This window comes from Lolium rigidum, chromosome 3, assembly GCF_022539505.1.
Source record: "Lolium rigidum isolate FL_2022 chromosome 3, APGP_CSIRO_Lrig_0.1, whole genome shotgun sequence".
NCBI classification, from domain to species: domain Eukaryota; kingdom Viridiplantae; phylum Streptophyta; class Magnoliopsida; order Poales; family Poaceae; genus Lolium; species Lolium rigidum.
Window position 1 is genome coordinate 132,351,337 of NC_061510.1, and position 21,834 is coordinate 132,373,170.

Here is a 21,834-nt window from a genome sequence, read left to right on the forward strand (position 1 = left end):
TCCGTAGCTCGCGAGTAGTCCGCTTTCTCTCTTTGTGGTGGTGGACCCTTTCTCCACCTTGTTTGCTCGACGCGGCGTCTGTGCCGTGGCCGTAGCCGTTGTAGTCCGGTTGTAACCTCTTCTTCTATTAATATATCGAGCAGCTCACCTGCCGAATTCTCAAAAAAAAAACAGAGAAGCTAACAGTCATGTACAGTACTATAAATTAAGAATGATCAATTTGTATAAAAGAATAAGTTTGTGGTGAAGGGAAGGAACAAAACTAGTACTCTAGCTTAAGGCAAACAATTGCTCCAGGTACTAGCGTATCGACCTTGACCCCACAGCGTCTATCATATGGATCATGTCTCAGCGTGCTTAGTAAGAAGAAGAATTTCTAAGCCTGACTCAGAGATAGACCCTCCCATATTTAGCAGGTTGCTCCTGTCTGAAGCATTTTCATGTCCTGGCCGAAGCATTTTCATGTCCTGGCCGAGCATCCTACCGGCGGCCGGCCAATTCAAAAGAAACGAAAGAGAAAATGGAGCAGTGAGAATCAGTCGCTCACGTCAGCACGCAGACGGAGCAGCAGCGGATCTGAAGAGGAAGAGCGAAGTCCGGAGCTGGGGAAGAAGGCCAGTGTGCACTGCTGGGGAACACTGGAGAGTGGAGATTAGCGAGCGGCCGAGAGCACATGGACCATGGCCGCCCCACCTTCCTCTTCGCCCTTCCGGCTAAGCCGTTCGCCGCCTTTCCGGCCTGCCCGCCCGCGAACGGCAACGCCTGGATCGGGTCTCTCGTGATAAGCCATGGTGGAAGAGCACGATGCGGTGGCTGGATAGTGCGTCTGCCGTCTGGTCTGGAATGCAAGGTTAACTGAACCGAGCCACCGTCAGGCACATCAGTATGTCTAGTGCAGTACGGTAGAGGGTATATCTAGTTCTACTGAGACTTCACGATGCAGGCTTTTTTTTTTGACATACACGATGCAGATTGTTGAGGTAACCACTAGCACACAAAGGACTCGTAGTGCCAGATATGTTCTCTTAGTCGACCAACATACAAGGTGTTTATACAGGCAAAATCTCATCGATACATCTCTTGATACAAAAATTAGCTCCTATCACGGTTTGCAGCTTCTGTTGACAGCTCAATTTGTTAGTTTGTTACTACCTAGCATGGCAATTTCTCAGCCCGGAACAGGACAGCGTTGAATTCTCTCAATAACTCGTCGGTACACTGTAATCATTAGCGCACCGTTTTAGTGGTCTGCATCCATGGCTTGCTGAACTACTGCCAGTCAGTAATTCATGTTCATCCAGACTGAGTACATTACGATCACCAGCTAGCCCATTCTCATCGCGCCATCTTTACACATGCACTCCCAAATCTTCACTTGGCCCTCCACTGCTCAGGGTTTGATGAGCTTTCAGGTTTCTTGGGAGCAAGAAAACTTCCAGGCAGAGCAGCAGTTCTCGTCACCTAAGTGTGCAAAAAAAAAGTGTACATAGCCTGTCATTTAAGCAGCACAAACATATTCCAAATACAAAAAGTCTGTCTGGGGGTAACACATTCACACACACCTGACAAGCTTGATTCCTCTTCGGATTCATCTTCCATGCCAAACCTTCTGTGCCCAGAAGATGTGGTAGCAAGAGGAAGGTAGGGATGAAAAGAGAATCCGTTGACAGTATCTAAGATCAAGTAGATAAAGATCACATAGGTGTACCACAAAGGACTTACATGCATATGTGCTAAAATGAAGAAACATATACCGGCAGCTGCTTGGAAGCCTGTCACCCACTGGCCACCTTGAAGGTCATAAACATGGACCATGCCATCCTACCAGAACACAAATCATGTTTCGGAGGTTCAATGATTCGGAATAAGATGTAGAATGAATGGAAGCAAGAGAAGCACACACCTGCCCACCAGTGGCAAGATGCTTGCCACATGGCTCTATATCAAATTGTACTCTCTGATTAGTAGTAGTATCACACGATCGGTACAACCTAATTAAAGGGTTCCAATAAACAGAAATTGGTACAGTTTGAAAAAAATCAGAAGAACCTAGTGCCACTTAAAATAAGACATTAACCCAACAAAATAATTATATTTGTTCAAAGCAATGTGTTGATATGTGGAAGTAAAACAGTAGATATGTTCAAAAGCTTACTTGTAAACTATGTCTACAGTGTTTCAAATATCCCAACATAATATGTATGGATCCTAAAAAAAAAAAATGATGACCTAGCATCGCCCCAAGATATATAATGAACCTTAAGTTATGTCAACAAGAACAATGGCTGATAAAGCGAGGAGTTTTAGTCACCTTCCTCCCTCCGGTATATAAATAATTTCCATCTTTCGAAAAGAGCACCTCAGATTTTCAAGATTGTTATCTGTCATCTATATAGCAAGAGGTAAGCCACTATGGTTGCTTCACTAACCTGTGTAACACCCCCAAGCTGGCCATGTAAGACATACAGTGGCTCCATGTTACTCTCTGCATAAACAGCTGTTGTCTGGCTATACGAGCCAACTGCAAGCATCCCATTCTGAGAAGAGAATGAGATTGAAGATACTATACCTGTAGGAAAAATAGCTCAAAAGCATTAAAGATTGAATAAAGCATTTGCATCAGTATAGGCCAAAAGTTATCTGAGAAGAACCCATCAAGGTCTCTTTAATACATATTTGTGCAGAATCTGTCAGTTTGTGCATGAAGCTACTGATCGTAAGTCCTAGCAACATTTTTATAACCTGGCTTTTAATAGTGCAGTGCTTCCAAAGTTCCATGCATAATTTCTAAAGAAAATATCATAAGAGGTACAGCAAGGTGCTGGCACAATTTTACTTTGGAGTCTGATAATGTAAATTTAAAATAAATACCATCTTGAGCTTCCATTCATCAGTATTGTAGTAATGAACTGGCAGTATTACTCATAATTTCACCATATAAAAATTAATTGCTAAACTTAACAAGTCGTGAACATTAGCTTTTTAGTCATGTGATGGAAAGTAGTTTTTCTTTTCATGGAAAACCCTTAAACAGACAAAAAAAGTTACATGCAGATGAAGTCAACATTAGCACATTTCTTTGTTTCAAACTTGAAACTTCAACTGAAATCACATGCTGTTTTGACTTTTGAAGCATAAGAACTACTAAGTGCATCGCTTTCACTTACCAGTTGGCCCTTCACCGCCTTTAGCCAAAGAGTATTCCTCAAAATCTCTACCAGGCCTATGAACATCAAACACTCTAATTGATTTGTTGTATCCACCAAAGAGCCTACAGAACACGATATCAGAATTGAGCAACACAATCAAAAAGGAAGTGTGGCTGGATACTTCCATGGCCATTACGATTTTAGCATTTTTTTTCATATGTAAGATGAATGCAGATCAGATGATTGAGTCCATTGCACATACTTAGATCCTGTAGAATTAAATGATATCGAAAGCGCAGCTGTTATCTCATCCATGGCATCATATGCTCTGTAGGTGCATCGAAGCTGCAGTAACCAGCATGAATCATCAGAAATGGATTCATCATCACTTCATCCACACACCAAATACAACAAGAATAAGCAGCCAATTCTACCTCCCCAGTGGCGGCGTCCCAGAGGTGTATCGGATGATCACGACTAGTGCTCGCAAATACACAGGTGGCTGGATCTGCAAAACAACACAGGACCTTGCACTCAGCACTAATGGACAGTTTGCAAACACCCCTAATAACATGACAAAGGACGCAATTCACTCACCAGACACCGACATGTAGGGGTACCAGCAGAAGTCGTACACTGGCTCGCCCTCGTTTACCTGGAGGCTCGCACCGTAGGAATCTGCAGTTGAAAATTCGAAACTCAAAACACGGAAAAAATAACCAAAAACCGGCAGCCATTCAGCAAACAAGGGCTGCAAAACCGGCAGCGCACCTTCGCCTCCGACGGCGGCCTCAGCGGCAGTGTGCTCGGCCCCAGCACTATACGCGTCCTCCGGCCTGACAGGGAAAGGAGCGAGGCAGCTTACTCGCTTTAGTTGATTTTCCGCGAGAGGGTATAAGGAGAAGGTAGGGGAGCATGAGAGGTGGGCGTACAGGTAGAAGATGCCGAGCGAGTTGTCGTCGGAGCTGGTGAGGAAGGAGGAGCCGTCGGGGGATCACTTCACGCCCTTGAGGAAGTTGCCGGCGTAGAAGCACGGGGAGCGGAACTGGTCGGCGAAGTGGTAGAGGCGGCGCGGCGGGAGATCGAAGCGGAGCTCGGGACATGAACACGCCGCCGCAGTGTGACGCCCCGGAACCGCTACCATGAGGATTCCAGCGATCCCGCCAAAATCCGCACGATATCGATCTAGAGACACCCTCCGATACGACATGCGCGACGAATCACACACGTGATACCAGAGGAATTAACACGAGTAGTAACATTACAATAGATTTACAATAGAGCCCACAAGAAATATATATTACAAGAACGACTCCAACGAGTCAAGATACAAATATACAATACAAAGATCTAAATCATACAGAAGATCGAATACGTCCGAGTAGGGACAAGATACAAATTGGACTAAGAGTCTTGAAGATAACCAGTGGCGTCCATAACTCTGCCCAGGCCAAGCCGGAAGGGTAACCTTGCTAACGTCGTTATCTTGTACCTGTCGAAGTCGGGCCATCGGTTGCCGACAAAAGGGAGGAAGCAAAAGAGAAAGAGAAAAGACGAGAGTAAGTACCAAGGAACGAACTCCGGCACGTACTTAGCGAGACTAGAAATGGCTATGCTCGCCGGACGAATATATCGCCTGGGCCTATATGGTGGGTTTAGCGGCAGCAAAACTATAACCAATAGAGACACGCTACAACATCCGTCTACTCAGAGAAGATAAGAGAGCGCACAAGGTAACAGATAAATACTACACAAACATAACCCAGCCAAATACACATATCCCCTTCAACAAAGCGAAGAGGCAATGTAAAAGGCACTCCACGGTTGACAATTTTATTATATGTTGGTTGTAGTAATGCTATATTACTACGCAAGTTATTATCAGATTATTAGCAACAAGATAACGGTGTAAGTTGTTCTATGATCAAGCTATGCAATTCCAAGTCGTTAATAACCGCGGACACGGCTTATCGATAAGATTGTAACCCTCCAGGGGTGCCCAAATGTGCCCACACGCACGCTCAACCCACTTGCGACAGGTGGACATCACGACTCGCACTCTCCTTCACTACAATAATGTCCAGGAAGCCACCTAACTAAGTTAACCCGTATCAAAGTCCGGCTGTGCTCCGAAGCGGACTTAGCTGTTTGCGTCTACGGCTTTCGGATGGAAACAGTGCCCGCTGGATGAATCCATCTTCAGCAATACGTACCGCGCCTACGAGCGTGCAAGAGACAACGGGGTTACAAGGCACACGGCTTCCCCAAAAGTAACATCATATCATCTGACCACAAAGAAACAAGCTTGCACGCCCGAGAGAAACAAACAAACATTCAAACTAATTGTGGCCACTGGACATAGCTGTAGGTTCCGGCAGTGATCGAGAGGAGACCCGGTAAGCATACCCACGTGTGGTTAGAGCGCTCAGTCTCGGAACATATAACAAGAACTCGGGTCCTAGGGGACATTAGCAAGTCAAAGTTCCGATGCTTTCGCAAAGGGGCTCACAGATGCCTCTGCTTACAATTTTAGTTGTTAACAATTAAGTAAAGCATGTGTATCTCTAACAACTGATATAGCATGTGATAACCTCCCAATAACCCAACATATCCTGATAACAGATCGAGATAAACAACAGAGCCTAAACATGCCTACGACTCGCAAGGCTCAAACATCAAGCTACGACTATGGGTAAGGAATGTTACATATAGGATTATTATGGTAAACAAGTGGAATAGGACACGTGACTCGATAAAGAATCGCAACATAAGGATAGCAGTGAGAGGGAGAGCAAAATGTAAAATAGGTGAAGAGAGAGGGCTCGCCTGTGAAAAGCTGCAGAAGAACTTGTCATATCTCACAACACCACTTCGTGATCCTATCCGAGAAGAAGCAAATGCTGGAACAAGAAACGGATGCAAACTTACTACTACGGAAGAAGAACCAGCATGATCAAGATGATGTGCATGACATGGCAGCGATGATGCGATGCAACTGATCCATATTAATCGGAGTCGGAACGCCGGACAATCAAATTAGAGTTGGAGTTGCATTTCCTACCGTCAAAGTTAAGTGTTTATTAGCATGGCATATCATGGCAGGGTTGCGCTACTTCAAGATTAAACGGAGCGGGGAAACCTTAGGTGGATATCCGAAATACTCCGCATATATGTGAGGTGAAATGCACAAACTATCACGGCTCGACATGATGCGATATGCAAACAGATGGATGGATGGCATATTCATGTTCCTTATGTTTTTCTGATCAAAATGGACATAAAGTTTGTTTGATTTGGTGATGAGGACATCCCTACCTCACTACCACCTCCGTCATTACCAACTGAAGATGAACCTGCTGTGAAGCTCAAGTCCAATGAAGTCAGGATTGGACCAATGACACGAGCTCGTGCGAAGCTACTTAAAAAACAGGTGAACTTGTTCCTAAACGATTCTTTGATTGATGAGAACTTTATACTACCTAAGTCCTATTACTTATGTATCATCAGGTTTGAAGAGGAGACAAGCATCGCACGAGGAGGAGAGGAGCAGCTGGACGTGAGGATGGACGTGGAGCTGGACAAGGAGCTGGACATGAAGATATCTCATGGACGCGCGAGGGAGGAGAGGGAGGCATGCGCGAGAGGAGAATACGAATTCCACGACGGCCCAGCACCCGGTCAGACCGGCCGCCATGCCGGCGCGCCCGGTCCCTGGCCCGGTCCAACCAGGCTCCACACCGGATCCACCCCGGCGCCAACCGGGCGCTCTGCTGACTGCAACCGGAAGGGTTACTGAGCGACAATTCCAGAGCCCGGTTTCCACCCGGTCCCTAGCCCGGTTTGAACCAGCCAGCCCGGTCCCAGGCTCGGTCGACCGGCCCCCAGACCGGCCGTGTCCGAGTCTGTCTCGACCAGATCTATTCTGGGTCTGTTATTCTTGTATCTTTTCGACCAGAAGTCGTCCCGGACTCCTATATAAGTGCCCAGGACGCCCCCTAGCTGCTTTAGACCACGTTTAAGATAAACCCTAGTTCTTAGTTGTTTGCTCTGCAAAACTATTGAATCCCCTACACCATATTGCTTGATATTGTGTAGATCTGAAAAGTCTTGTGTGATCTGCTGTTCCATTGGGAATTAGAAGGTTGCAACTTACCGCTTCGTGGTCGGCGGCTACGTGCGCAAGTGTGTGGAGTTGCGAATATCTTGCAGGGTTGACAGTTGTTGCATTGGCGACAGGGACCAATCGAGAGATCTCGTTGCGTCATACAAGTTATCATCCACTACATCGTCGTGTTTCTCCGCTGCTATCACCCCGTGATCATCATCACCACCGTTGCTTACTGAGAAGACCGGGCCACCCCTTATCATCTTGGTATCAGATTCTCGGGTTCCCTCGGTAAGCCATCCACAATCCACCCCATAGTTGAGTTGTGAGTGTTTTCCTATCCAGAAAAAGCCAAAAATATTAGGGATTTCTATTTTCGTGCCCTCGGTTCCTTAGTTGTGCTCAGTTTTCCCCAGCCCCTTAGTTTTTCCTCAGTTTTACCCTAGCCTTTGTCTGAAGACCCGCAGAAGGAGCTCAGACGGAAGGAATCCGTTTATTTGGACGTTCGTGGCCGACGTGTTGCGCCGCGTCGTACGTGGGGCCGCGTCGTGTGGGGCCGCGTCGCGTGGGGCTGGTAGAAAGGGACCGCGTGGGACAGGACGAGAAGCGTTTGGTTGCACGTGAGCAGGAGCTGGGTTTTGTCTCTCTCGGCCCAAATTGGCATTTTTAAGAGCACCTTTTCCCCTCTTTCTCTCTCTGTCTTTTTCACCAAATTAGTATCAAATCTAGAGAAGCTTCTATTTCTGTCTTTCTTCAATATGGCAGCAAATCTAGTAGCAAATCTCCGGGGTTATTTATGCCTTTTGGCCCTCGTTTTTTGCCCAATATGGCAGCAAATCTAGTAGCAAATCTAGAAGCTATTATATGATAAATTCACAGCAGCATAATCAGAAAACTAAGTATAATACATAGGTAAACTGCATACGGCAGCCAAAAGCAGCCAATAACATTGTTAATGTTCACGACAAACTAAGCTGCAAAAATATACAAGATCACGCACGCAATGTATGGACAACAAGAAGATTAGGATGAATGAATTTGTTCTTCATTCCTCCTCATATATTTCTCCGTCGCTCCATTCGTGCAATTCCCCAAGGAAATATTCATTGAACTCCTTCCGTCTGCAGTGTGAGGCCAATACATCCTCCAAACGGTATGGCTCTGTGTTCATTTCTCAAACCGTAGAATCCTATTCTATCCACACGTAGTGGCCACTCATCCCGGGCATTTGTATCATGAGAGTACGCTCCGATATAACCCAAATCCGTGTAGTAGATGCTGCCGAGGTTGAAGTGTCGGGTACACTCCGGTGTCGACGGAGATACACCGGATATAATTCACGAAGAAGGCATTACTGCCAATGTTAGTGACCGGATGGAGAGAGCGGCTCCGAGTGTCCACACGGTACACCAATGGTCTGCCCGCCAAAGCCGCGCTGACCAACAACACAAGCAGCAGCTCACCATCCGACTCCACAAGGTAGAACTTCTGACGTCCAAGTTCTGGAAATGAAATTAGTGTCTCCATCTTGACAGTGCTCGCGCGCTGCTGCAACTCGTATATTGGTGCACACTATTCTTCCGATCTCAAAATTGTCCGCAGCCTACGCATACGGTTCACCATTGAACGGGGTAATGGAACGGAAACCATGGTTCTTGATCGAAAATCTTCCTTCTCCCCAATCCCCATCTTCATTTATATCCTTAGTTGGAGTGCTCTCATCGACCCAACCAATTTCCGGCGGGTAATGTGTGGCAACGAAGACCATAGTCGGGGATTTGATAACGGCGATCGATTTCGGAAAAACAGATGGCATCTCGCGCCTCAAACATCGTGTTCGATTTCTTTGTGAGTGGGTTCAGCAGCCGTATCTTGTGCGGTGGGTTCTTCCGGGCAAGCACGATGACGCCACGGGAAAAGCCGAGGAAGTAGAATCTAAAATATATTGAAAAGATAACATTCAGCACTAAGATTGAAAATAAGATCTATGGTGACGCCACGGGAAAAGCCGAGGAATTTGAACCTTGCACGAACTGCAGATAGATCTATGGTGACGTAGCGGGATGTGCCGAGATGGAGGAAGGTGAACTCAGCGGCGCGTGGAAGGGCGTGGTGTAGCATGATCCATTCGTGCGGGTGCACGTCGGGATCGAGTAAACCCGAGCGCCAATTTCTACGAGACTTGCCTCATAGCAGAGTAGCTGTCCACGTACTCCTCTTTGGCCAATAAGCATTCGCCGATCTTGTGAAGTGGTCCGTCGGCGGTGAGACCGGCCCGAGTTCACGGAGGCGCCGCGCTTGGATGCGCCGCCCTCGGATGCGCCGCCCTCGGAGGCGACGGGCTCGGCGGCGACGGGCTCGGCGGCGACGGGCTCGGCGGCGACGGGCTCGGCGGCGACGGGCTCGGAGGCGACGGGCTCGGAGGCGACGGGCTCGGGGCGATGGCCGCCGGCGCATTCTTCTTCTCCATCGCCGGCAGGGGAGGGCTCGTACGGCGGTTGGGGTTTTTTGGAGAAGTTGATGGGACGTGAGAGGGGTGGTTTCGTGCGTGAGCGATAATGAGACGTACTTGTGTGCGAGAGGGAGGGAGAGAGGGGCTTACGCGTCCTAAATGCGACCCGAGTCAACAATGGCACGTCTTCCACGTCCGCACCGCGACACGCGTCAACAATGGCACTTCTTCCACTTCTGCACCGCAACACGCGTCCTCGAGTCTAACCCTGGAAATTTAGATATACTCATGTATATCCTCGAGTCATATACTAGCATTTTTTGTATGCTCAGTTTTCACCTTGAGTGCTAATACTGGCTAGTGCAATATACTCGGTTTTACCCTCAAGTGGCTGGTCAACAGAGAGTCAACAAATGGGATTAACTAGTTAAATGAGTTATTTAATGTGCAAAAAATTCCGAAAAGGAGTGGCACTTACTCATGGAGTCTTTACCACAAATTTCCACTTCTCAAATCATAGATAAATCGTAGATAAATCAAGTTTCACCACAAATTGCCACTTCTCAAATCACCTAGTAGCTATGAAGGTGCATGGTTTTCCATAATAAGCCCTACCCAAAACAGCTTTCCCCAAAACATACTTTGTCCGAATGAGACCATAATTTTCACACTCATGTAGATTTGTATTGCAAATAGTTTGAGGTAGGCCAAGATGGGTTTCATTGTACAAAACACGCATTTTCCATTTTTTAAATCTCATATTTGAATCCCTTAGTCTGTTTACTACTCACTTGCCCTTGGTTTCTTGATACTACTCGGTTTGCCCTCTCCCTTCACAAACTCTCACGGACGCCCAACATTGCCCTGATTGGTCTAGCCCATGTCACGCGGATCGTGCCCGACGACCGTTGATCGTATGATCTAACGGGCGGGATAACCCCTATCTCTCTCTCCGGTCGGGGCCACCACCCTCTCTCTCTCTCTCGTCGTCGGTTAGCTTCACGCAAAGTTTGGTTTTCTGCATTATTTTTCACGAGCTAAATTATAAACTCTTTTTAGGCATTACTTTTCACGCAAAAAATGATAAACCATCACCGATTTGTTGTAGCCATTACTTTTCACGCACAAAAATGATACACCATCACCCATTTCGTGTAGCCATTACTTTTCACGCAAAAAATGATAAACCATCACCGATTTGTTGTAGCCATTACTTTTCACGCACAAAAATGATACACCATCACCCATTTCGTGTACCCATTACTTTTCACGCAAAAAACGATAAACCATCACCGATTTCTTGTAGCCATTACTTTTCACGCACAAAAATGATACACCATCACCCATTTCGTGTACCCATTACTTTTCACGCAAAAAAATGATAAACCATCACCGATTTTGTTGTAGCCATTACTTTTCACGCACAAAAATGATAAACCATCACCGATTTGTTGTAGCCATTACTTTTCACGCACAAAAATGATACACCATCACCCATTTCGTGTAGCCATTACTTTTCACGCAAAAAATGATACACCATCACCCATTTCTTGTACCCATTACTTTTCACGCAAAAAACGATAAACCATCACCGATTTCTTGTAGCCATTACTTTCCTTTTAGGCATTACTTTTCACGGTAAAATGATAAACTATACCCCCACAACGGTCGTCTCCTCCTTAATTTATTGTGTATAAACCCCCACAACGGTCATCTCCTCCTTATTTTATTGTGTAAACCCTACAACGGTCATCTCTCCCTTATAAACACCCACACGGCCATCCCTTGTGTCAATAGGTTCCGCCTCTCTCTTCTTTTCGTTCACATACACTTTATCCATTGCCATGGCTTCCACGTCTCGGAAGCGGACCGGAAGGGGAAGGGGAAGGGGAAGGGGAAGGGGAAGTGGATCATCATCATTGCCACCACCACCGTCAACACTGCCATTGATCATAGAGGAGTTCTTCATCGTCGTCTATGAAGACCCTTTGGTCAAGAAGGTACGTACGCGTTCCCACATATATGATGCATGTGATTAATTATGGGCATGTTCTAAAAAACCTTTAATTTCAAGGGTTCCCTAATTTCAAACGATCGGCGCTCGATCTCTTTGCAGGAACTCCCAAAAAATTTGCGGACTATCTTGACGGCAAGGAGCCAGCTAAGGTGTATCTGCGAGCAGCCGACCGCGGTCCTCGTCTCTGGACCGTGGAGGTCCTATTTGACGGACAAGGCCGGATGTACCTCGACAAGGGCTGGGAGAAATTCGCCATCGCGCACGGTGTGGATTTCGGCTGGTTCGTACACTTCAAATATGAAGGCGATGATGTGCTCACGGTGAAGGTGTTCGACGGAACAATGTGCAGGAGGTACTACTACTCGGACGACGAAGATACCGACGATGAAAGCGACGACGACGTGAAGCCATGCATCCATCCCCTTTAGATAATTAAGGGGATTATGACCAAGAATATATATGTAGCTTCATATGCATCGATTTAGAGATCTAGCTATTTTCTATATATTATGCATGTAAAAAATAACATCCCATTTCCACTATTATTCGAGCACCACATCCTCCAAACGATGCCGATGCCGATGCCGATATCGGCATGGTCGGAACGGCTATGCTCGCCACCACTGCTAGGTCAACGTCGGGATGCACAATGTTTAGCATAAGAGTCACTTTAGATTAAGCTGCGAAAATAGTCACGTGCCATGGGCTGAGGCGGCCCCTACGGAGCGGCTCTATATTATATTCTCTAAATAAAATAGACGACCACAACGGTCATTGGCTGCGGAGGCCCCACGGAGCGGCAATATATAATTTTCTATAAATAAATAGACGACCCACTCGGTCATTGGCTGCGGCAGCCCCATAGAGCGGCCCCATTTGTCATTGGCAGCACCGCGTATACAATCAGGAAATAAAACGGCCCACGCGTCGGCCGGTAGATGGATCCACCCGTCAGCACGAGACGGTCGGCGAGGAACCGACCTCACGGTAACGGTAAGGCCTCCGACCTGACGGCAACCCGCGTCTTCGAGGGGTTTCAAACTAGAGGGAGGGGAAAACTGAGGAAAAACTAACGAGCTGGGGAAAACTGAGTACAACTAACGAAGCAGGGGCACGAAAATAGAAATCCCAAAATATTAGGGTTAGGGTTTGCCATAGCTTTAGATTGCACTAATTTCAAGTTTTAGTTGCTTTTTCATAGTTGTTTTTGCATATATTTTTCTTCCATCTAGTATTGTTAGGGTTTGAGTCTCCGTTATCATCTAGTTTTATCATATTGTGTCAGTTTTTGTTACTCCGAGTCCACATAGCGTACAGTGTGCTTGTTCCCAACCATAGACACAGCCTATCGATATAAGTGACTAGGAACTTCCCCAGAAGAGACTAGTTTTACCGCTCGACAGGCTGCTCATTAGAGTTTTGGTGCTTTGCATATATTGTTGGCCGTGTTATCAAGGAGTTGAGTCATATATAAAAAAGCAGAAAATAGAAGGAAGCAAAAAGAGCTACATAGCTGCGTTACAAGAAGAAAAATACAAAAAAGAAAAGTGAAGTGCTAGTAGAATCAAGTGAAGGCCTAAGTTTTCTTTAACTGCACCCGTAGTTGAGCAATCTTGTGCCTGTTCCGTTGAGATTTGCTAGCGTCTCTCGAGTGCATTGCAACTCTTCATCCATATAGTTGCATTGCCAAATTTATCGCCTTGTGTGAGTATCTTTGGTTGTCTACGGTCAGCGCTAGAGCTTGTTATTGGTGCAAATAGATAGCCTACCTACAGCCCCACATATATCCTGCTTTGTCGTGTGGTTGTTCTTATACCCTTGATATTCGCTTCGCTAGATCTGTGCACTAGTTGTTACTACAAGTGGTAAGAAATACTAACTTACTTTGGAACGGTAAGATCTCCTTTTCTTATCAGTTTTGAGTGAGTTGTGAGAGTACCACCATATATTTTTGCTTTAGTGCACTAACATACTAATCATGTCTACTAGTGATCATAAGCTTGTTAACCAGGAAAACAAGGATTCCGCAGATATCATCACATGGAGGGAGTTTGAAGCTCTTCGTAATGAGATGCGACGTGAATTCCGCACTCAGGATGATGAGCTTAAGGGCAAGGTCGAAGAGATCTCCCAGAAGCTGAATACTTCTAATGAGACCGTCACTGCCATGCAAGATCAAATGACGGATATCCAGCGCACTCTTCGAACTTTAACAATGTCTGTTGAGAATCTTACAAATCAACAACGACAACAAGCTGAAGACGCTGATGACCCACCTGGTCGTGGTGACCGTCCTCGTGGTTGGGCTCCACTTGGCCGCAATGGTCGTGGACAAGATGAGGAAGATGGATTGGGTAAGCCTAAGTTCTCCATACCCAAGTTTGAAGGAGGAGCTGATGTTGAAGAATACCTCACTTGGGAGCTTAAGATTGAGAAGTTATGGAGCTTACATCCGAATTACACTGAAGATAGGAAGATCAAGCTTGCTTCTTCCGAATTTGATGGCTATGCATTGCGTTGGTGGGATGCACTTGTTCGTAATCGACAAGAGGATGGTGAGCTTCCAATTATCACATGGCGTGCTATGAAGGAGGCGATGAATTCTCGTTTTGTGCCCACTAATTATTTGCGTACAATATATGATAAGTTGACCTTATTGAGGCAAGGTGTGAAGACTGTGGATGAATACTACATGGAGATGGAGTTGCTTATGCAACGTGGCCGTGTCCGTGAGTCTCTTGAGATGACAATGCAGCGTTTCCTCAATGGATTGAAGTATGATATCAAAGGCATTGTTCGTCACTACAGTTACACCACTATGAATCAATTGCTACATCATGCAAGAGAAGCTGAAGCACAAATGGTTGATGAGGCAAAGGTAAAAGGTCGTGCTACGGGAGCTGGGCGTTTTACACCCCGCGCGCCCCCATCTACGGCGCCGGCGCCATCAACGCGCTCCGCCCCTTACTCTACTCCGCCTAGCAAGCCGGTCTCCAATGTTACTAATGCAAAGAAGTCTGAATCTGCTGCAAGTACGAGTGGTTCTAGCATGTCCACAGCGCGCAACCGTGATATGCTTTGTCATACATGTGGTGGCAAGGGTCACTTCAAGAGAGAATGTCCTAACCGCAAAGTCATGGTTATCAATGAGGACAATGAGTATGAGACTGGAGATGATGTTGATCCTAATGCTCTAGAAGATGATGACTATGATACTGATGGTGAAGATGCATATCCATCTGATGCTCGCACCATTGTTGTATCGCAGCGTGCTCTTAATGTGTTGCCTAGTGCATCTACTCAACGCTGCAATTTGTTCCAAACCAAAGCTTTAGTTGGTCCTGACAAGGCTTGCAAGGTCATTATTGATGGCGGGAGTTGCCGCAATTTAGCAAGCAAGGAGTTGTGCACCAAGCTGAAGTTGAAATATCTACCGCACCCGCATCCATATTATATTCAGTGGTTGAGCGACAATGGTGAGATGAAGGTAAACCACATGGTGCGTGTTGAGTTTGAGATTGGACCGTATAAGGATTGCATTGATTTTGATGTGGTTCCTATGACGGTGTGTCACCTACTATTGGGTCGGCCTTGGCTCTATGACCGTTCTGTGCAACACAATGGCCGTGCCAATACATATCACTTGGAGTACAAGGGCAAGAAAATTAACTTACAGCCTATGTCACCACAACAAATTGTCAATGAGTCTCGTCAGAAGATTGAAGTAAACTTGGAGGATGCTCCTCTAGATAGGCGAGAGAATTGTAATATTGTGAGTGATATAACGAAAAATGAGCGAGTGAATTCCTTTGTTTCATTAGCCACCAAAGATAACATGAGAAAATTTAGTGAGGATCCTACGGCCATGCCTCTTGTGCTTTTGTACATGGGTACGGTTTTAGTTTCTAACGACATGACCCCTCTTCCTCTTGGTGTTTCTAATGTTTTGCAGGAATTTGGCGACGTGTTTCCGGAGGAGGTACCCGCAGGACTACCACCATTGCGAGGTATTGAGCATCAAATTGACTTGATTCCCGGAGCTTCGCTGCCCAATAGGGCGACATATAGAATAAATCCCGAAGAGACGAAGGAGATACAGAAGCAAGTACAAGCGCTACTCGACAAAGGTTATATCCGCATAAGCCTTAGTCCTTGTGTTATTCCTGTTATTCTTGTTCCTAAGAAAGATGGTACATGGCGTATGTGCGTAGATTGTAGAGCTATAAACAACATTACTATTCGATATCTTCATCCTATTCCCCGTTTAGAGGATATGCTAGATGAATTGAGTGGTGCTGCTGTGTTCTCTAAAATTGATTTGCGTAGTGGTTATCATCAAATTAGGATGAAAGAAGGGGATGAATGGAAAACTGCCTTTAAAACAAAATTTGGTTTATATGAGTGGTTAGTAATGCCTTTTGGTTTGACTAATGCACCTAGCACTTTCATGAGACTGATGAACCATGTTTTGCGTGAATTTATTGGCAAATTTGTGGTTGCGTACTTTGATGATATATTAATCTACAGCCGCAATGAATCTGATCATACTATACATATTCGACATGTTTTGCAAGTGTTGCGTGATAATAAACTCTATGGTAATCTTGAGAAGTGCACATTTTGCAAAGATAAGGTCATATTTCTTGGTTATGTTGTCTCTAAGCATGGAGTAGAATTAGATGTGTCTAAAATTGAAGCTATTCAAAATTGGCCTACTCCCATGAATGTGAGTCAAGTAAGAAGTTTTCATGATCTAGCTGGGTTTTATCGCAGATTTGTGCCCAACTTTAGTACTATTGCTGCACCTTTGAATGACTTAACTAAAAAGGGTGTAATATTTGAGTGGGGCGCAACCCAAGATCATGATTTTGATGAATTGAAGAGATTGTTAACTTCTGCACCGTTACTTGCACTTCCTGATTTCAATAAGCAATTTGAGATTGAATGTGATGCTAGTGGTATTGAAATTGGTGGTGTGTTGATGCAAGAGGGTCGCCCAATTGCATATTTTTCTGAGAAACTTTCTGGTGCTAAGTTGAACTATCCTATATATGATAAAGAATTGTATGCTTTAATTAGAGTTCTTGAGGTTTGGCAACATTATTTGTGGCCAAAAGAATTTATCATACATTCTGATCATGAAGCTTTAAAATATCTGAAAGCTCAATCTACTTTGCATAAGCGTCTAGCTAAGTGGGTTGAGTTCATTGAGTCTTTTCCATACATTATTAAGCATAAGAAGGGAAAAGATAATATTGTTGCTGATGCTCTATCTAGGAAGAATATGCTATTAAGTCAACTTGATGTTAAAATTCCTGGTTTAGAGATACTATGTGATTTGTATGCCATCGATCATGATTTTGCTGAACCATATCGCTTATGTGCTCTTGGTAAAGCATGGGAAAAATATCACATACATGATGGGTTCTTGTTTAGAGCTAACAAACTATGTGTTCCAGAATCGTCTGTGGGTTTGCTCTTATTGGAGGAATCACATGCTGGAGGTTTGATGGGTCACTTTGGGCGTGAGAAGACGCTACTCATGCTAGCTGACCACTTTTATTGGCCAAAGATGAGGCGGGACGTGGATAGATATGTGAAGAGATGCATTACTTGCAACAAGTCCAAGTCCAAGCTGAAGCCTCACGGTTTGTATACTCCTTTACCGGCACCTACCACACCATGGGAAGATATAAGTATGAATTTTGTGTTGGGTTTGCCGCGTACTAAAAGAGGCCATGATTCTATATTTGTGGTAGTGGACAGATTTTCTAAAATGTCACACTTTATTGCCTGCCACAAAAGCGACGATGCGTCGCATATTGCTAACCTGTTTTTCGGGGAGGTTGTACGACTACATGGAGTCCCGAAGACTATTGTTTCTGATCGTGACGTGAAGTTTATGAGCTACTTCGGAAGACGCTGTGGAGAAAGTCGGGGACGAAGCTACTGTTCAGTACTACTTGTCATCCCCAAACTGATGGTCAAACTGAAGTGGTGAATAGAATCTTGTCACAACTGTTGAGATCCATGATCAAGAAGAACCTGAAGGAGTGGGAAGAGTGTTTGCCGCATGTGGAGTTTGCTTACAACAGGGCGGTAAATTCTACCACGGAGCTATGTCCTTTTGAGGTGGTGTATGGTTTCAAACCCATTACTCCGCTTGATTTGTTGCCTTTGCCCATACATGAGCGAGTCAATATGGAGGCATCTAAGAGGGCAGATTTTGTGAAGAAGATTCATGTGAAGACTAAAGAGTTGATCGAGAAGAAAGGCAAGAGCAATGCTGCAAGGATGAATAAGAAGCGTAAGGAGATGTTGTTCAAGCCTGGTGATATGGTCTGGGTACATTTTCGCAAGGATAGGTTCCCGAAGCTGCGGAAGTCTAAGTTGAAGCCTCGTGGTGCTTGGTCCTTACAAAGTGCTTGCCAAGATCAATGATAATGCATACTCGATAGATCTTCCAATTGATGAGTTTGGTGTCAGTAATTCTTTCAACGTTGCTGATTTGACACCATATGACAGAGAAGACCTTGAAGCGTCGGGGTCGACGCCTTTTGAGGGGGGGGGGGGGGGGGGCGATGAGGACATCCCTACCTCACTACCACCTCCGTCATTACCAACTGAAGATGAACCTGCTGTGAACCTCAAGTCCAATGAAGTCAGGATTGGACCAATGACACGAGCTCGTGCGAAGCTACTTAAACAACAGGTGAACTTGTTCCTAAACGATACTTTGATTGATGAGAACTTTATCCTACAGGCGGGGCTCGATCTGTCGAGCCAGGGTAAGGGTGGATCTGCAGCCACCGTGGTGGTGGTGTGGAGCTCCACTCGTAGCAGGAGAAGACCTCCCACTTCTCCCAGATCTCTGCAAAGGCACGGAGGTCGACACTGGGCTTCGACGACGCCACTGTCCTCGTCGTTCCCGCCAGTGTCTGCGGCCATCGGCGGAGGCAGGGCGGAGATCGACACCTCGGCGCCGTTCGAGTCGGTGCGGGAGGCCAGGAGCTGGTGGGGATTGGCCGGGAGGAAATGGAGTTGACCGAGGAGGAGTTGCGCGCCAACGATCAGAGGCAGGAGGACGAGGTAATCCGTTGGCCCCTCTCTCACCCTCTGCTACTCATGAATTGTTTAGTAGAATTGCGAAGCATGAGCGTGTAGCTTCTGTCATGGATATGAGACCGTGCTGAACTTCATGATTCTACTTTACTTACTGATTCTTCGAGGGCCAACTGAGGTCTGGAATCATTTTTCTTGTCTCAGAGGATGCTCGCTGTGAGCCCTATAGTTAATTCATTCCTACATTTGTGGTCAATATCGTTGTTAAATTCCTAAGATTGGGTGAGAATCATGGATTCATGGTTTGTGCCATTTATAGGAAATGAACCAGAGAAATTAAGACGTGTCATGCACATTCAGTGGCCTAGTTATACTAAGTATCAAGTAGGGTGTCTTCGGAGTAGTTTTTACCTGGACATGTGTTTTCACCTGCTTTAGTCTGATATAATCAATCCTCAGATATGTGCCTTGGAAGCAATTTGTGGCGACAATGTAGTCATGTTCAACAGAGAGGAGGGCCATAGCTAGAGCGATTGGTTGCTGACCTGAACATAGAAATTTCTTCAGTCACCCCCTCGTCAGTACCAGATTTGACTTTAGGAAGCAGTAGCACCACTTAAATTACACCCGGACTGATGTGTTGTGATGACATTTAAGCTATTTTCGCTTGTACTCCTAGTAGATTTTAAGTTCCGTCCTAGTAGATTTAAATGAAGTGAAAAGTTTAGTCATCCACAAACTAGTAACCGTTCTAGTAGTTCAGTTCAGTGCAGTTCTTCCCACATGAGGCTTGCTCAGCTCATTTCATCGAGAAACAATGGCTTAACATTGCATTGATGTGTCTTGCGTTCTCACGTTTTCTCTCAGTGGTTTAGAATTAATGTAGCCTACCTACCACTATAATACTGTATGAGTATCTAAGAAAGTGTTGGCTCTCTGCAAGTGGTGTTAGTCTGATTGGTGTATATTGTTTTACTTGTTTCTTTTCGTCAGCAAAAGACATTTGTCTTCTTACTCATCCTTGTTTATTTTTTCGGGACATGTAGGAGTTCGGAACTGGTTTGATGATAGGACATGGTAAGAGCCTCATACACGGCTAAATCATTTAGTACTCGTACTCGTGCAAGTTATTTGTGAAGTGGAGCATGCACTCGTGAATACTATCGTTTTTTCTTTCGGTTCTGATGTCATGGTGGAAGTGGAAATATGAGTACTTCTTGATGAAGCTAGAACATTATTAGGTAGTTTCAGCTTTACCTGTCTTTGGGTGGGAACATAGAAGTGTCAGTTAAGGACTTCATGCTATTAGAATCTTTGTTATGCCAAACCACTATTTATAGAATCTTTGGAAGTTACTGAATGACTATGTGGTGTCATTGTCACTAGGAAGAACCCTGTCCTCAATTATTTCAAGTTCTCAATCATAGGCATCAATCTTTAGCTATGCCGATGCTTTACAAATATACCAGCACCTACATGCCTACATACCCGCTCTCGGCTCAATAAAGAACAACCAAGCTAGGTGCTAATTCACCTACCATTGCAACACATACCACTTCATCACGACAAGACAAGCAAATAATCTAACAAATAACCATTGTACAGAATTTCAGAATTGACAGTTTGACACAAACTTCTATATTTATCTCTTCATTTGACACGAGTTATTTATTTATTTAGTTATAATTCTTGAACATGTACATCTATGTATCACAGGGATGTCTTTCACAACATAGCAGTCTAGCTATAGGCATAACAGAGCATTCACAATCACAGGTGATACATCAAGAGCAAGCAGATATTTATCGCAGAAGACACCAAACATTAGTTCCACTGAAGAAGCAGGTGCAAACTTATCTATATTAGTGTTTCTTACTGCCAGACTTTGCCAGTTAGTACTCGAATTTTAATTGTTGATGACAGACTACCAATGCCTGCTTGTATGACTTGAGTTATTCCTCCACTTATCTTGTTTTTTCAGTGATGTTGCAAGGTTGTCTGGCCGGAGCCAGAGACGAACATGGCGGAGGCGAGCAACAACAATTTGTTAGCGGCAGGAGCACTGGAGCAAGCCGGAGCGGAGCTGTGCGTCGCTGGAGATCGAGGCGATCCTGGTGTCCTGGGCAGCGAGGAAGAGGATCGAGAAGCAGCTCCCAGCTGCTCCTGGGCAGCGAGGAAGAGGATCAAGCGGAGCTGCGCGTTCTGGGGATCCTGGCGACCTGGGGATCGAGGGGACCAAGGGACCAAGGGACCATACGAGAAGCAGCGCCCAGGTCTGGAGGCCAGGAGGAGCGACCTGGGGAGGGGGATCCCTTCTCAGCGAGGGATCGTGGAGGCCTGGGCGCGAGGGCGAAGGGCGATCGACGAAGCGCGAAGGCGGAGGCGGAGGGCGATAGACGGAGGTCGATCGAGGAAGAGCGACGGCGGAGGCGGAGGGCGGTCGAGGAAGAGCGACGGCGGAGGGCGATTCGAAATCTGGGAAGATACCGATTCAAAATCTAGGAAGGGCAAGGTTGTCTTTTTTCCTGTTTTCACCTGGTCGGAAATATGGTCCCAACGTCTTACATTTCCGCACGGAGGGAGTAGTTTGAAAAGCATCTGATTGTGATATTCTGAAAAACGAATTTGAAATTTGGGCTGGAGAATTTTTGCACCGAGCTAGAGCATAGCCACGGTCCATGACAGGTGGGGATGCTAGGCCACTTAGGCGCCAGCGAGGCAGAGGTCAAAAAGGTTGGTTTAATGCGCACCCAGACGTAGTCGAACAAGGGTCTCCACTTGTGAGGAGCAGAGACGGAACCAATGTGCTATAGAGTCGATTTTGTAATAAAACAGGGAACAGACCAAGTGAAGCATCGCTGAATTTTAGCTGAAGAAAGTGACACTACGAACTGAATTTTGACAGCAGCGAGTTCCTGTAGATAGCGAAAGTGTACAGTTTTTAAAGCGTTTGCCGCGACGATTCTGTGCACCTATTTGAGTGAAACAAAGGAGGTGCACCTTTCTGTCTCTGCTCCTCTACTAGTAGAAAAAGGGGCAATAGGCCCGG

General features: G+C 45.6%; 1 pseudogene; it reads right to left on the bottom strand.

Annotated features, from left to right (window-relative positions):
- Positions 1-1,408: 1,408 nt before the first annotated feature.
- LOC124695547 lies at positions 1,409-19,307 on the bottom strand (annotated as a pseudogene).
- Positions 19,308-21,834: the final 2,527 nt, after the last annotated feature.